The sequence below is a fragment of the Propithecus coquereli genome, unplaced genomic scaffold (assembly GCF_000956105.1).
Source record: "Propithecus coquereli isolate 6110/MARCELLA unplaced genomic scaffold, Pcoq_1.0 Scaffold291, whole genome shotgun sequence".
Taxonomy (NCBI): domain Eukaryota; kingdom Metazoa; phylum Chordata; class Mammalia; order Primates; family Indriidae; genus Propithecus; species Propithecus coquereli.
Window position 1 is genome coordinate 2,491,767 of NW_012148519.1, and position 14,345 is coordinate 2,506,111.

Genomic DNA, 14,345 nt, shown 5'->3' on the forward strand with positions numbered 1-14,345 from the left:
TAATTTTAAGAGAATTTAAAAATTAAAAAAAAAAAGCTCAGTGCTCAATCTGCACCACAGAGTGGCTGGTCCACCTGGATCAGATGTCAACCAAGTAAAGGTCATGAGAGCCTACACGCAAGAGTCTTCATCTGCGGAGCTTGCAGACTGCCTGTCACTAAGAACTCCGCGGCTTCTTTGAATTACTTGGCTGCTTGCTGAAGCATCTGCCTGCCTCCTGCTGCCCGCGTTTCTCTTTTCCCAGGAGACCAGCTAGTGTGGGGAGGCTTTGCTGGAGCCCAGGCAAGGAAGGTTGATTTCTAGGGGTGTAGACAGGCTGACACGAGTAATTCAGACCTTCACTTTTGTCTACATAAATAATGTTTCAGACACATGGGGGACTCAGGTGGCAAATTCCTTGCAGAAAGAAAACCTGACATTCATTTACTGCCAAATAGGTGTTTTTAAATGTTTTGGGTTTTGGTATAATTAAGATAGATATCATAAAAGATTCTATCATGGCACACTTTATTAAATACTAAGGTTTGGTTTCCTTTTAAAAGTAGCTATATACCTAGTCCTACTTCCTTCCTCAGCCAACATTTCAAAGCACACTTTATTCTTGCTTTGCCTAACTAGTCACACCAGTCTCTTACAAAGTGCTCCTGGAGAAATGCTATTCCAAAACTTTATGGAGGAAATTATAAAACAATTTGAAAAACTTTAAAGAGCATCTTGGGCCAGGTGCAGTGGCTCACACCTATAATCCTAGCACTCTGGGAGGCCGAGGTGGGAGGATTTCTTGAGTTCAGGAGTTCAAGACCAGGCTGAGCAAGAGTGAGACCCGGTCTCTACTGTAAATAGAAAGAAATTAGCCAAACAACTAAAAATAGAAAAAATTAGCCGGGTGTGGTGGCGTGCGCCTGTAGTCCCAGCTACCCGGGAGGCTGGGTAGGATTGCTTGAGCTCAGGAATTTGAGGTTGCTGTGAGCTAGGCTGACACCATGGCACTCTAGCCTGGGCAACAGAGTGAGACTCTGTCTAAAAAAAAAAAAGAATATCTAAGTAATGGAATGCTAGTCCTACATACTAAAAATACCAGTTATATTCTAATTCATTTAAATAGTCAGAGAAATTCTAATTCAAATATTCCCATAAGGCCTGATGTGGTGGCTCATGCCTGTAATCCCAGCACCAGCACTTTGGGAAGTGGAAGCAAGAGGATCACTTGAGGCCAGGAATTTGAGACCAGCCTGGGCAACATAGTGAGACCCTGTCTCTACAAAAAATGTAAAAATTAGCCAGGCATGGTGGTGCACACCTATAGTCCTGGCTACTCAAACTGAGACAGGAGGATCACTTGAGCCCAGGAGTTGGAGGCTGCAGTGAGCTATGATGATGCCACTGCACTCCAGCATGGGCAACACAGCAAGACCCTGTCTCTAAAAAATATATAAATTAATAAAATTAATTAATTAAAACATTCCCATAAAAAAAGTCTTTGGCCAGAATGGATCATCATTGAATGGGCCGGTGTTTTCAAGCAGGATTTGATTTGATTAATCTGGTCACACTTTAGGCCTCAAATTCAGGGATGATGTGGGCAAAGGTCAGAGGAGACATCCTAAAATAGAAGTGAACAGAGGCTCAGAAAGAACAAGATGCAGCCTTAGCCTGGTCCTGGGAGCATCAGGGGCTAAGGACACCTCCCAGAAGGGAAGATAGAAAGAGAAGCCCCAGCGTGGGTGGTGTCAGGCTCAGAGAAGTTGAACGACTTGCCTGAAGCCACCCAGCTAGCAGCGGCAGAGCCAGCATTCCGACCCAGGTCTCCCTGGTGCCAAGTCCCTTTCCATTGCCCTCCCTGCCTCCTCGGGCCAGACAGTCACTCTCCACTCTGCTGTGCACACTTGGTGATGACGGCAGCTGTGTGTAGCTTCTGGGTGTGTTTCTAAGTTAACCAGGAGCTAGTTGCTAAGCATTTCAGCCTCAAACCAAAAAAGGAGAAAAATAAAAGCGTCATTAGAGCCATCGGCAACGTGCCTCTGCAGTGACAACAGCATTGCTGTAAAGGTTTAAAATATGTTTCTTTATAAAGGTTAAGTTCTAAAGTCAGCACGAAAGTCAGAAATTACTTTTAAAAACAACCCTCAAACCACTCATAGCCTGAAGAAATCCCTAAATTTAAAGGGACAGCCAGGAACTAAGATTGGGTGAAGGCCCAGCAGGGTCTCACCTTGCATCTCAGATTCGGTCGGGGACACACGCTCAGGGCCGCAGAGGAGGTGTGATTTGCCGGCACCTCTTGAAATTCTCTTTCTTTCGCTCCCTCCCCACCCACTCTCATTTCTTTATTTATTTCACCTGAGTTTCGGAGCCCTTGTTGAATCTGTGCATAACTTCCTGCAGCTAGAAGCCGGGAAGCATCACTGCGGACCACAGCCATTTGCGTCCCTGAATGCCACCACCTCCACAACAGGAGTGTCGTTTCCGAGCCTGCGACTGTCCTCTACGTCCTCCACTCTGCTTCCCGACTCCATCACCACACAGATGCTCACGACCTCCTGGGTTATGTCACAGGGCACTGGAGCTGGAGTGGTTTCATTGAGTGAACAGGTGTGGCTGCTGCCCTAGTTAGAGACAAGAGAGGTCACATCATGACACCCTTGGGACTTGGGGGTCATCCTGGGGGGGCAGGAGGCTCGGGCCCCAGTGCAAGTCATCTGCATTCACTCCCACATCCCCTTGTTCAGCCTCAAGGAACTGGCTCTGACCCCTCAACATTCCACAGGCCTTTCCTGCCAATCTGCCCTTAGTTGTTTCCCTGTCCTTCCCTTTTGGAGGGGCAAGGCAAGAGGTGGCTCTCCAGTGTTGTGGGGAGCTCACGGATCTGGCTCCTCCAAAGAGTCTTGGAATCCTTCTTTGTCACTGTACCCTGGAGTGTCTTGCAGCCTCCATTGGCATGGGTCTCCATGGCCAGGTGGCAAATAGCATTTGCTGGCCTATAGGGTCCTTCTACCCTGGAACTCCAGGCTTCCCAGTGAGTGCCTCAGAGGGCAGCCAGGCCCAGCCTCCTTTTACCCGTGTGTGTAAAAAGCAGATGAGGGCCAGGTGTGGTTGCTCACACCTGTAATCCTAGCACTTTGGGAAGCCAAGGCCAGGAGGATCACTTGAGCCCAAGAGTTGAAGACTAGCCTGAGCAAGGACAAGACCCCATCTCTACAAAAAATAGAAAAATTAGCCAGGTATGGTGGCACACACCTGTAGTACTGGCTACTCAGGCAGCTGAGGCAGGAGGATCACTTGAGCCCAGGAGTTTGAGGCTGCAGTGAGCTATGATGACACCACTGCACTCCAGCCTGGGCAACGGACAGAGGCCCTGTTTCAAAAACAAAACACAAAACAAAACAACAACACAAAAAACAAACAAACAAATAAAACAGCAAGACAGAAGCCTGGGCTGCAAATGACAGTTTTTCTACAGATTTCCACATAGAGACCCTGGAAGCCAAAGCAGGCAAAAGAGAATTAAATGACTTCATCGTGAGCCAGGCAGTGGAAATTTGTAGACTGGTATGAAATACTCAGGAACCTCTTCCCACCCCCCAGCCCCACCCCCTTCCCACTGCTAAGGGGAGCCCGTGAGTGGAAGCCCATTTGCCAGTCATTCGTCCATCCAAGGTTGACCAAGCACTGTCACCCAGCCAGGCCAGCGCTAGGGGCTGGGCGTTCAGCAGTGAATTAAACACAGCCCTGTCCTTGTGGTTCTCAGTTGAGCAGGGGAAACAGATGCAAACAGGAAATGATAAGACAGGGTGGGAAGGGAAAAGGCAAAGCTTTGTACAGGATGCCATGGGTGGTACTGGGGACTTGGAATCAGGAAAGGCTTCCTGGAGGAAGGATATGTTGAAATTATCCATTGAGGGTCATTGTACGAGATAGAAACAGTCTAAACAGAGGCCAGCAGGTGCAGGAGGGGCATGCCAGGCCATTCAGTGTTCTGACACTTAAGAGCAGAGAGTGGTGGGAGGTGAGACTGGAATGACAGCAGGATCCAGTTAAAGGGACCTGGACTTTATTCTCTGAGCAGATAAGGGCACAGTGGGGAGGGAGGGAGTCTTGGGAGAAGGACAAGACCAAGGAGGGAGGCTGCATATGAAGGCTGGGGCTAGAGAGAAGCCAGAGATATGGGCACAATCAGAAAATGGGGTCTCATTCTTGCTCAGACTGGTCTCGAACTCCTGACCTCAAGTGATCCTCCTGCCTCGGCCTTCCATGTCTTGCTGTTTTGACTGCTCCTCTTGGGATTTGCAACAAGACCAATCTGCTTTTCGTTGCTTATCTCTGTTCTCTTCGGCCTTTTTCTGCCTATAAAGCCAGCCTCTTCCGCTCAGCTCATGGGAGCACTTTTTCTGAATCTTTAGATGAGATGCCACACAATTCATGAATCACTAATAAAAGCCCATTAGATCTTTAAACTAAATTTGCTGGCCGGGAGCAGTGGCTCACACCTGTAATGGTAGCGCTCTGGGAGGCTGAGGCGGGAGGATCGTTTGAGCTCAGGCATTTGAGACCAGCCTGAGCAAGAGCGAGACCCCATCTCTAATAAAAACAGAAAGAAATGAGCTGGACAACTAAAAATATATAGAAAAAACTAGCCGGGCATGGTGGCACATGCCTGTAGTCCCAGCTACTCGGGAGGCTGAGGCAGTAGGCTCTCCCGAGCCCAGGAGTTTGAGGTTCCTGTGAGCAAGGCTGATGCCACGGCACTCTAGCCCGGGCAATAGAGTGAGACTCTGTCTCAAATAAGTAAATAAATAAATAAACTAAATTTGTTGTGATTTTGTTCTTTTGACAGACTTGAGAACTTATTTGGAGGTTCTAGGGCAGCTGCCTGTATAACCTCGAGCCAAGACGAGAAGGGGAGAGCCAGCACAGACTGAGGGTCCACATGCCTGCAGCAGGACAGAGCCAGGGCCTAGGCTAAGTTCCCCACAGCTGGTGGGTGGGTTTCTCATGGGTTTTCTTGAGGCTTTTCCCTGATGCTTCAGGTCCTATCCTAGCTGGCCCTCCCCTACCTCACTGTGTGGCTTGGGGTAATTCGTAGCCCCTCTCTGGGCCTGTAGTCCACGTAGACAGTATTTGCTAGGAGAGAAAGGGCGCCTTACGCAGCCATCTAGCACCCAGCGGACCCGGGCTGTCCGCCGGTGTCATTTGCACACCGCGAGCTTGTGGCAGGTCCCAACGCCACCGGCTAGGTCACGGGACATACCCCTCTCCAGGACACGGGCCTTGCTTCTCGCAGATTCCACCCTTCAGCCCTGCTTTCCAGGCCGGGCCTTCCTCGCTGAGGAAGGAAAGATGAGGAATAATTATGGAGCTGCAGTCGCTATGTGCAGGCCACTGAGCAGGCATTGCAGCTGCGGGGAGCAGCTGGCTTTTCCTGGGGACAGAGGTGGGGCTCAGGGGCTGGGGTGGGGGTGAGGGTGGGGAGACCGAGCAGGCGCAGACCAGGGACCTGCCAAGTGACCTCTGCTCCAAAGAGCGGAGCACAGGGGCCCCGAGCCAGTCAGAACCAGCCAAGGAGGTTTTGGGTGCTGGAGCCTTGGCTGTGGACTGGCCGGAGCTGAGCCCCTGCAGGGGTGTGACCGGCCTCGGCCGGTTCAGAAGACAGGGCGTTATGGATAGACTGAGTCACACTCTAATTGAAGCCCTGCTCCTCATCCGGACCCAAGGAAGATCCCAGCCTGATGAGGGTTCCCGGGCCACGTGCGCTCGTCCTCCCAGGGCCATAAATTGCCACCGTCTCCAAATACCACCCCCTCTGTGTCCGGCATCCCTTGCCCCCACACGCTGGGTCACGGCCCGCCCCTGCAACCCGGCCCTGTTCCCTCAGCGAGCAGTTCTGGCTTGAAGCGGGGAGGACAGCTGTCCCTGTAGGGAGGGTGCCACACACCCGCTCCGAGGGCGCTGTCCAGCCCGCGGTGCTGAAGCGTCCTGAGCCTGCCTGCAGCTGCCATTCCCGGCCTGGGGGACTCCAGGCCGCATCCACACAGGCTAATAATCCGCAGAGATGCTCGTCTGCCTCGGCATGTGTGAACTGGAATCGCCTCTGTGGTGGGAGCTTCCCTGAGGAGGCTCAGGAAGGGTCAATGCTTGTCTAGGGGCCAGGAGGCTTGGGAGAGTGGACAGAACTTGATTCTCGCATCTGTCCCAAAACCCATAGGGGTTTGCGCACCGTGGACATCTCCACCGCCCGCTCCAGACCTGTCCTTTGAGTTGTGTGGGGAGGTTGTGCCCAGGAGAGGGTCCACTCACTTTCCCAGGAACTCAATTCTTCCCACCTGCACCCAAGCCCTGCTACGTAGGGGGAGGGGGCATGGAGTGGACAGACAATCCCTGGAATTCCTCCCATACGCATGCCACTAAGTGAAGGTGCCGCTTTCTCCTCTCTGCATGCCCCCACAGCTTCAACGGATGCCCACAACCTCTCCCCCTCCAAGCGGACAGGGAAGACCAGGCATCCCTGAGGCAGGAGATCAGAATAGGGAATGCAGGTGGGGCAGAACAGTAGGAACAAAATTAGGGTCATGGATCAAGGAGAACAAAAGCTATGGTCAAGCCGTGATTGTAACCTTTATAGAAACATCTTGCTTGCTCTGGTTTGGGGAAAGCCCCTTGGGAGGTGGCTGAGAAGATGAAGGGCAAGAGTGTCCTCATTATACCATCACATTGCCCCCCTGAATGGGCTTTGGAACCATGACACATCCAGGTCTAAACAAATAAAGTAAAAAACTCCCCCACTCCACAGAGGGGAAGAAGGAACATTCTCATTTTCCTATGGGACAACAATGCAAGAAAGAAAGAGGAAAAGGAGACACCCAAAGAGAATCCAATGCCACTGTCCACTTGGATGTGTGCCTACTCCTACCCCCTTCTGTAGTATACTATCGCTTGCTAATCTTTCTTGACACCCCCCTCCATGTCTGGAGGTGTATCTGCTAAATAAACTTCTTTCACTTTCTTCTGCTGTTTTGGTGTTTGATTTCAATTCCTTGTCTCCAAATACAAGGACTGAGGATGATCACTTGCTGGTAACATCCCCAGTGAAGGGATCTGCAACTCAGAGTCTAGAATCTTGCCCTTAAAAGGGCAAATGACACAGCTGTCCAGTGAGTTGCGTGTGAGCATTATGGCAGTGATGTTGAGCAGCATGAAGAAGCTGGATACAGCTCCTGGGGCAGACACCAGCAAAGAGGGGCCAGTGGGACACCAGAAGAAGCAGCCAGATGGCCACACTTGTGCCCAGGACCATGCCCTGGCTCATCCCAGGCCCCCATGGGCACCTCCTTAGAGTCGGCCTAGGATTAGTGCAGGCGGGGAAAGGAGATGAGGAAATAGTCAAGGCAAAAGGGTTTTGAGAGGCTGTTCTAGAGGAGAGGAGCCAGTGGCAGCTCTCATTTGGTGGATACAAATGTCACGTCCTGGGCTTGGGAGATGCATTCAGGGACTCAGGTCCAATGCCTACCACCCTAGTGCCTATGCATCTCCAATTTGAGGTACAAAGAACATTCTGGCTAGACCTGGTGTGCAGGGCCCCAGGGGACCAGGCACCATGGCAGGGCTGAGTTCACACCATGGGGAAGAGCAGGTGGTGGCCTCAGGGTTGCTGAGTTGTCCCAGAACGAGGATTCTTAAACTTACTATGCTGCATACAGAATCATGTTGCTTGCCTCTGGAAGCCTGTGCCCCTCTTTATCTAGGGTGCCTGCTGGTACACCCTGGACGCATGTCTGAGACAGGTGGTGCTGCTCAGCCAATTGAGGGAACACTCATCACAGCTCACTGCAGCCTCGAACTCCTGGGCTCAAGCAACCCTCCCACCTCAGCCCCCCAAGTAGCTGAGACTACAGGTGAGTGCCATCACTCCAGCTAATTTTTTAATTTTTTATAGAGACAGAGTCTCACTATGTTGCCTAGGCTGGTCTTGAACTCCTGGCCTAAAGCAATCTTCCCATCTCAGCCTCCCAAAGCTCTAGGATTACAGATGTGAGCCACTGTGCCCAGCTCCAAGTTTTTAGAATTTAAACTTTTTAATAAAAATTCAATAGGATTGGAGGGTAAGGTTGAGAAAAATCTCCCAGGAAGTTATAAAAAAAGAAGAAATGAAGAATAGGTTTTAGAAAAAAGAGAAGAAAATGTATTTATTAACTTCATATTACTTTTTAGGGTATCAGAAAAGATGTTTTCTTTTGTAAGGCATAAATAATTAAATTAATAAAATGCGTATCTAACAAAAGATGGTTAACATTCAGTATCATAAAACCTTTTATCTTTTCTTTTAAACATTGCTAATTCCTGTTACTTTTTCCAACTTAAATAAGAAAAGAATGCCTCTTGACCTAATCAACTCTGGTTATAAAAGAACTAAGACATCTGCAACTATTAGGCACATCAAAGGTACGGTTTATTTATTTATTTATTTATTTTTGAGACAGAGTCTCACTCTGTTGCCTGGGCTAGAGTGCCGTGGCGTCAGCCTAGCTCACAGCACCCTCAAACTCCTGGGCTTGAGTGATCCTCCTGCCTCAGCCTCCCAAGCAGCTGGGACTACAGGCATGCGCCACTGTGCCCGGTTAATTTTTTCTATATATTTTTAGTTGTCCGGCTAATTTCTTTCTATTTTTAGTAGAGACGGGGTCTCGCTCTTGCTCGGGCTGGTCTCGAACTCCTGACCTTGAGCGATCCTCCTGCCTCAGCTTCCCAAAGTGCTAGGATTACAGGCGTGAGCCACCACGCCTGGCCCAAAGGTACAGTTTATGTAGTTCAAGGTTTCCTTCTTAAGGGGCAGATGAGTAACCTGGCACATCATACATATGGAACTGTAATGATCATCCACTAAAGTCAACTTTCACAGTTTTAGTCAAACTGAAAGCCTTATAGCAAATATTCAAACATACCACATCTTCAGTTACAGCTGAGTAAGTATAACATTTTACCAGATAAAAAGCTGAAACTTAAGTATGAGAAACCTTCATACACTGTGCTTGTATTGGTCTCTTCTTTTTAGATGAAAGCCAGTCATCAATACTTTCAACACAGCAGTTTAGAAGATAAATGTCCAAAACAGGTGACTTGGTTATAGTCCATCATTTAGCAATTCAATGCCACTGGCATCGTAACACCGGGGAGAGCAAGTGCATCTCCATAGTTCAGTTAGATTTGTCTTTCTTCTTTCCTGTTAAGGGCACTTTGTTTACAACAGCAGGCCCGACAACTCTAACTCCTCCAGCCCCAACAGACACACCGCCTTTCACCAGCCCTATGCCCACGGAAGGCACAGTTGTATCAGGTGTTTTGGTCACCTCCAGACTTTTTCTACCAATCCAAGCCACGTCACCAATGGTGGCGCCAACAGTTCCCTTTGTAACACTGAAGATACCCCCAGTCACACGGGACAACATGCCTGGCTGCTGCTGTGGCTGATCTTTCCATTGAACCTCTGGTGGGTCATCACTAAGGTATGATAGGATTTCTTGTCGATTTTTATCAGCCTGGCTCATGATCTCCGCGAGTCAGGGGCTGGCGCCTGGGGCTGGCCAGGCATAGAGGAGGGCTGAGGCGGCAGAGGCAGCTCGCACTACCCCGGGCAGTTGCAGGCTCGGGAGGCATTCCCTCACTCAGGCTGTGGAGCCAGAAGACACCGCAAGTGGTAGGGGCCTCTTGCTGCGGACGTGGCCCACAACGTGACTCAGCCACTCCGCAGCCTCCTCAGCTCTGGCCTCCTCCCCGCGGCTCCTGCTCCGACGATTAACTTCATATTAGTAGAAGTTCTAGGAAGAGAAAACAATGAGGAGGGAATTATTAGAACTAATTTTTAAATTTTTCTATTTTATTTTTTCATTTTTTAGAGAGGGGAGTCTCGTTCTGTTGCCCAGGCTGGAGTGCAGTGGTGTGACCACAGCTCATTGCAACCTCCCATTACTGGGCTTAAGCTTCAGCCTCCCCAGTAGCTAGGACTACAGGCCTGTGCCACCATGCCCAGCTAATTTTTTTTTTTTTTTTGTGATAGGGTCTCTCTCTGTTGCCTGGGCTTGAGTGCCATGGCGTCATCGTAGCTCACTGCAATTTCCAACTTCTGGGCTCAAGCAATCCTCTTGCTTCAGCCTCCCAAGTAGCTGGGACTACGGGCCCATGCCACCACACCTGGCTAATTTTTCTATTTTTTGTAGAGACGGGGTCTTGCTCTTGCTCAGGCTGGTCTTGAACTCCTGACCTCAGGTGACCCTCCCACCTCAACCTTCCAGAGTGCTAGGATTACAGGTGTGAGCCACCATGCCCAGCCCAGAACTAATTTTTTTAAATCCCTAGAATAGAAGGGCATTAGTTTATGGGTTGAAGGGACTCATATCACATATCCACACAGTGGATGAAAAAACATCACAAAAGGCACAGCACTGGCAATTTTAACAATGCCTATGGGTAAAGAGAAGATCCTGAAATTTCTGGGGGAAAAAAATCCACCCACTAGGGACTAGAAATTGCCAGAGCAACATTGGAAGAATACAGAATAGGAAAACTTTAAACCTTGCAGGGAAAATTATCTCCACAAAGAATTATATGTCCAGCCAAAATATCAACCAACTGTGAGGGCAAAAAAAAAGATACCATTAAAAGTTCAGGGTCACAAAATTTGACCTTCCATGTACCTCTACCATGTTCCTTTACTTCCAGAAAAAGTGTTTTTTAAACATAAGGGAATGAACTAAAATGAGGAAGCTTTGGGACCCAGAAAAGCAGGATGTCATGGGATGGGGGGATGCCTGAGGACCCCCAGATGAAGGGACAGAGACTACTGGGTGACAGTTCCGTGGCAGCAGCACGAAGCAGCCCGTCCAAACAGGAGCAGGAAGTCTGAGGGCTCCAGGATGTCAGCAAGAGAAAAGACATGTGCAGCACACCATGGCATTGGCCGGGGCTATTATTTACTGATGAATATTTCCCAGCTCGGGTGGTCAGGCTGGGAATGAATTAATGACAGATATATGGAAACAGAAGAGAGGGTCCAGAAATATACCTATACTTATGTGTTCAATTGATTTTTGGCAAATATGCCAAGGCAATTCAGTGGGGAAAGAACAACCTTTTCAACGAATTTCCATATGCAAAAAAACACAAACCAAAACAGAACCCTCAAACATTTTATTCTAAAACCTGACAAGTAATAACAGAAGCATGCGATTTAAAGGTGTGGTTGTAAATATTCCAAAAACAGCAGAGCAGTTTGAAAGTGGCTGCCTCTGGAGGGAGGGACTGGGGTGTGCTGTGTGGGGCAAAGGTGCCGTTTGGTCGTATGCCTTATAATACTCTCTTTTTTTTTCCAACTGCCTACCTGTACTACTTGGACAGAAATAAAAGTTAAAACCGCACCAGGCCCAGCCCGTATCTCCAGAGGCTGCTCAGCTGAGGGCCACTGAGATTTGGCTGTGTGGCCTCAGGCCAAGCCCAGCCCTGGTCCGTGAGCGATCGCGGGAGGTGGCTAGGATGGCTGCTGCCCAGGTGCTCTGCTTCCAGGAAAGGGCAGGCGCGGTCCAGGAGCCACGTCTGGGCTGCCTCACTGTCAAGCTTGATGCAGGCCTCAGAGATGCCTTCTCCTCCCTCAAGTCCAGGGCCTCATCTCTACTTCCCTTGCTGGGCAACCCTCCTCTGTCCCCACCACTGACCTCCGTCACAGCAGTGCCCACCCTCAGGTCCTCATGTATTTCCTTGGCTGTCCCTCCACAGGGCTGAGAGTCCCCAGAAAGCCTGGGAGATGCATCATTCATCGCTCTCCCCCACTCCCTCCTCTGGTGCCTCGCGCAGGGCCGGCACAGGGCACGAGCTCAACTGCTAGGCATGGATGTTGGAGGAAAGAGTTGATGGGCACAGAAGGTGTCACGAGAGTGAAGTGTCAGGGCATGAGTGAGGCCCAGGTAAGCGGACCCCTCCGACCAGCTGTGCCACTCCCGCTTGGCTGTGTGCTCTTGCAGCAGCTGTGATGCTGCCACCAGAGGCCACCGCCACCCCGGGAGCCTCCATCTTCCCCCTACCAGTCCTCAGCATTGTCTCGGCCTCCATGGGGACAGGTACAAGTGGGATGCCAATGGGGGGCAGGCAGGCTACCCCAAAAAACCTTTTCCCACAAGTAACCCAGTTAACTTCTGGGGTTCCCTGAGCACGTGTCAGGGTTGGCACCAAGCGCTTTGTGTGCGCTGGCTTTTTAATATGCTCAGAGGCCATTTTGCAGAGAGAGCACCAAAGCTTGGGCCCGGGATGAGGGCTCCAGGCTCCATCCCCTGCATTACACCCTGGGCCTACCTGGGTGTTGACTCGCAACCTCAAGTCAGAAACCTGCCCCTCGAGGGCAGGGATCCATCATTGCCAGAAAGGGGACCTTGGCCTAACCCAGGGGGAGGATGGTTGGGTCTGTGTGGTCCACAACATGTGAGTCCAACCATGCTGCTGTTCATGGGATCCTGGGTAAGTTGCAGGGTATTCCCAGACCCCCAAGGCCTTGGGATGGGAAGGCAATGAGGAGGAGAGCATTTGTAGACCAGATAATGCAAGATTTGCATTTAGTTCTGCTGCCCCCATTCTGAAAGTGATGCAGAAACACAAGGAACCTGAGGCCCTGCACCCCAGTGTTGACAGCTCAGGAAAAGGTCCGACACATACCCCAGGACAGACACCCACCATGGCTTAAGGTCAGAGCTAGAGGGCAGAAGAGTACCGGGTAGAAGACTGGAGTGGGCTTTGGAGCAACACTGTCCTGGGTTCACACTTCAAGTCCCACATAGGGACAAGTCCCTTCACCTTCCTCTGCCTCAGTGTCCCCTCTGAAATATGGGGGCAAAGACAGCACCTCCTTCAGGGTTGTGGTTAGGACTGTCCTGGCCCAACTGGGGCTTGAGACCACCAGGGGCAAACCTGTGGTTTGACCAAGTGAGGATCATTGACTGTTTGTAACAGGACCCGTGGTGGATCTCACCAAATGAAGACAGTTACTACGGTATTGGGGGAAGAGTGGAGTGTAGATGAAATTTAAGTAAAACATTTTTTATAGACTCAAAAGGATACGTGCAAAGGGATGGACTGTGGAGTGCATGACTGTTCTGTTTTCCTTGGAAAGTAGATAAACATGGAGTGTTGTGCCCAGAAGTGTCTTTATCTGAGAACCGGATGGAGGCTGCTTCTGTGTCAAAGTGACTTCAATCCTTCAGGCAGGAGTGAGGTACATCATTGTTAATGACGTCATTCCAAACAGCAAAGTTTCTGATACTCTATGATTTTAGCAAAAAACTTTCTCAGTCTGTAAGAAAGCACTAGTAACTCAAGGAAGAGGGTGGTTATGACACTTTATAGCTGCAGCCTATGCTTGGTAGAAGCACTATTTCCTGTTAACCCTGCGGCTGGCTCTATCACTGTCTGTTATCTCAGCTGGATCAATGGCAGGGCAGATGTTTACTTTGAACTGCGAGCTGAGTTTTACTTCTTCCAGATTCAATGAGGTGATGCTGTCTGTACAAAGGGCCTGGTGCAGCGGCAGGCTGTGAGTAAAGGCTCAGTAAGTTACAACATCATTATTAGCTGTGAATTATCCACTGGATTGTTAGGACAAGGATGGCATTATGCCCAGACATGATAGGAGCCTACAGGCCAGCACCTAACCCAGCTGGTGGGAGGGAGATTGGAGGCTTCCTGGAGGACTGAGCTGAGCCTCACCAGGTGAATGGAGGGAAGGGCAACCCAAGCACAGGGAACAGAATGGGAGAAGGCACAGAGGCGGGCTGTGCGAGAGCATCCTGCGAGGGGCGGGAGTATTGAGAGGTGAGACTGCAGAGCTATGTGGAACCAGAGGGGTGAGCTTGATCATTTGATGGCATTATTCATCTTTCCACAATGAGTAACAGGATCCTGATTTTATAGGGGAAGAAACAATCTCGGTGTGGGTCATTCGATTTTAGATGACAGACCTCAACTACTTCTTGGAGTTGTAGGACGGAAAGCTGAGGCCCAGACAGGGCAGTGCCTCACCTAAGTAGCCCTGTATGGGGAGCGGGGCTGGGATTCGAACCCTAGTCTCCTCTACCACGCACAGTGCTCCTTCCATGCCATCCCTTGCTGGGAACGAAGCCTCTACCTGACCTTGTCCTCTGCATCCTGGTAGGTAGCTGATAGCGAGAAGGGTTTGTAGGGACTCCTGGTGCCCCTCGGTGTCTGTTGAGATGAAACCCAACACAAAATAAGGTTGAATTACTCCAAATCTCTGCAATGGAGAGGAAAAACAGGAAACATTTCCTTTTCAGGCCCTGCAAAGGCTGAAGCTCCTC

At 50.1% G+C, this 14,345-nt stretch overlaps 1 pseudogene; it reads right to left on the bottom strand.

The window, feature by feature from the left end:
• Positions 1 to 8,811: 8,811 nt before the first annotated feature.
• LOC105813864 lies at positions 8,812 to 9,540 on the bottom strand (annotated as a pseudogene).
• Between the last annotated feature and the right edge of the window lie 4,805 nt (positions 9,541 to 14,345).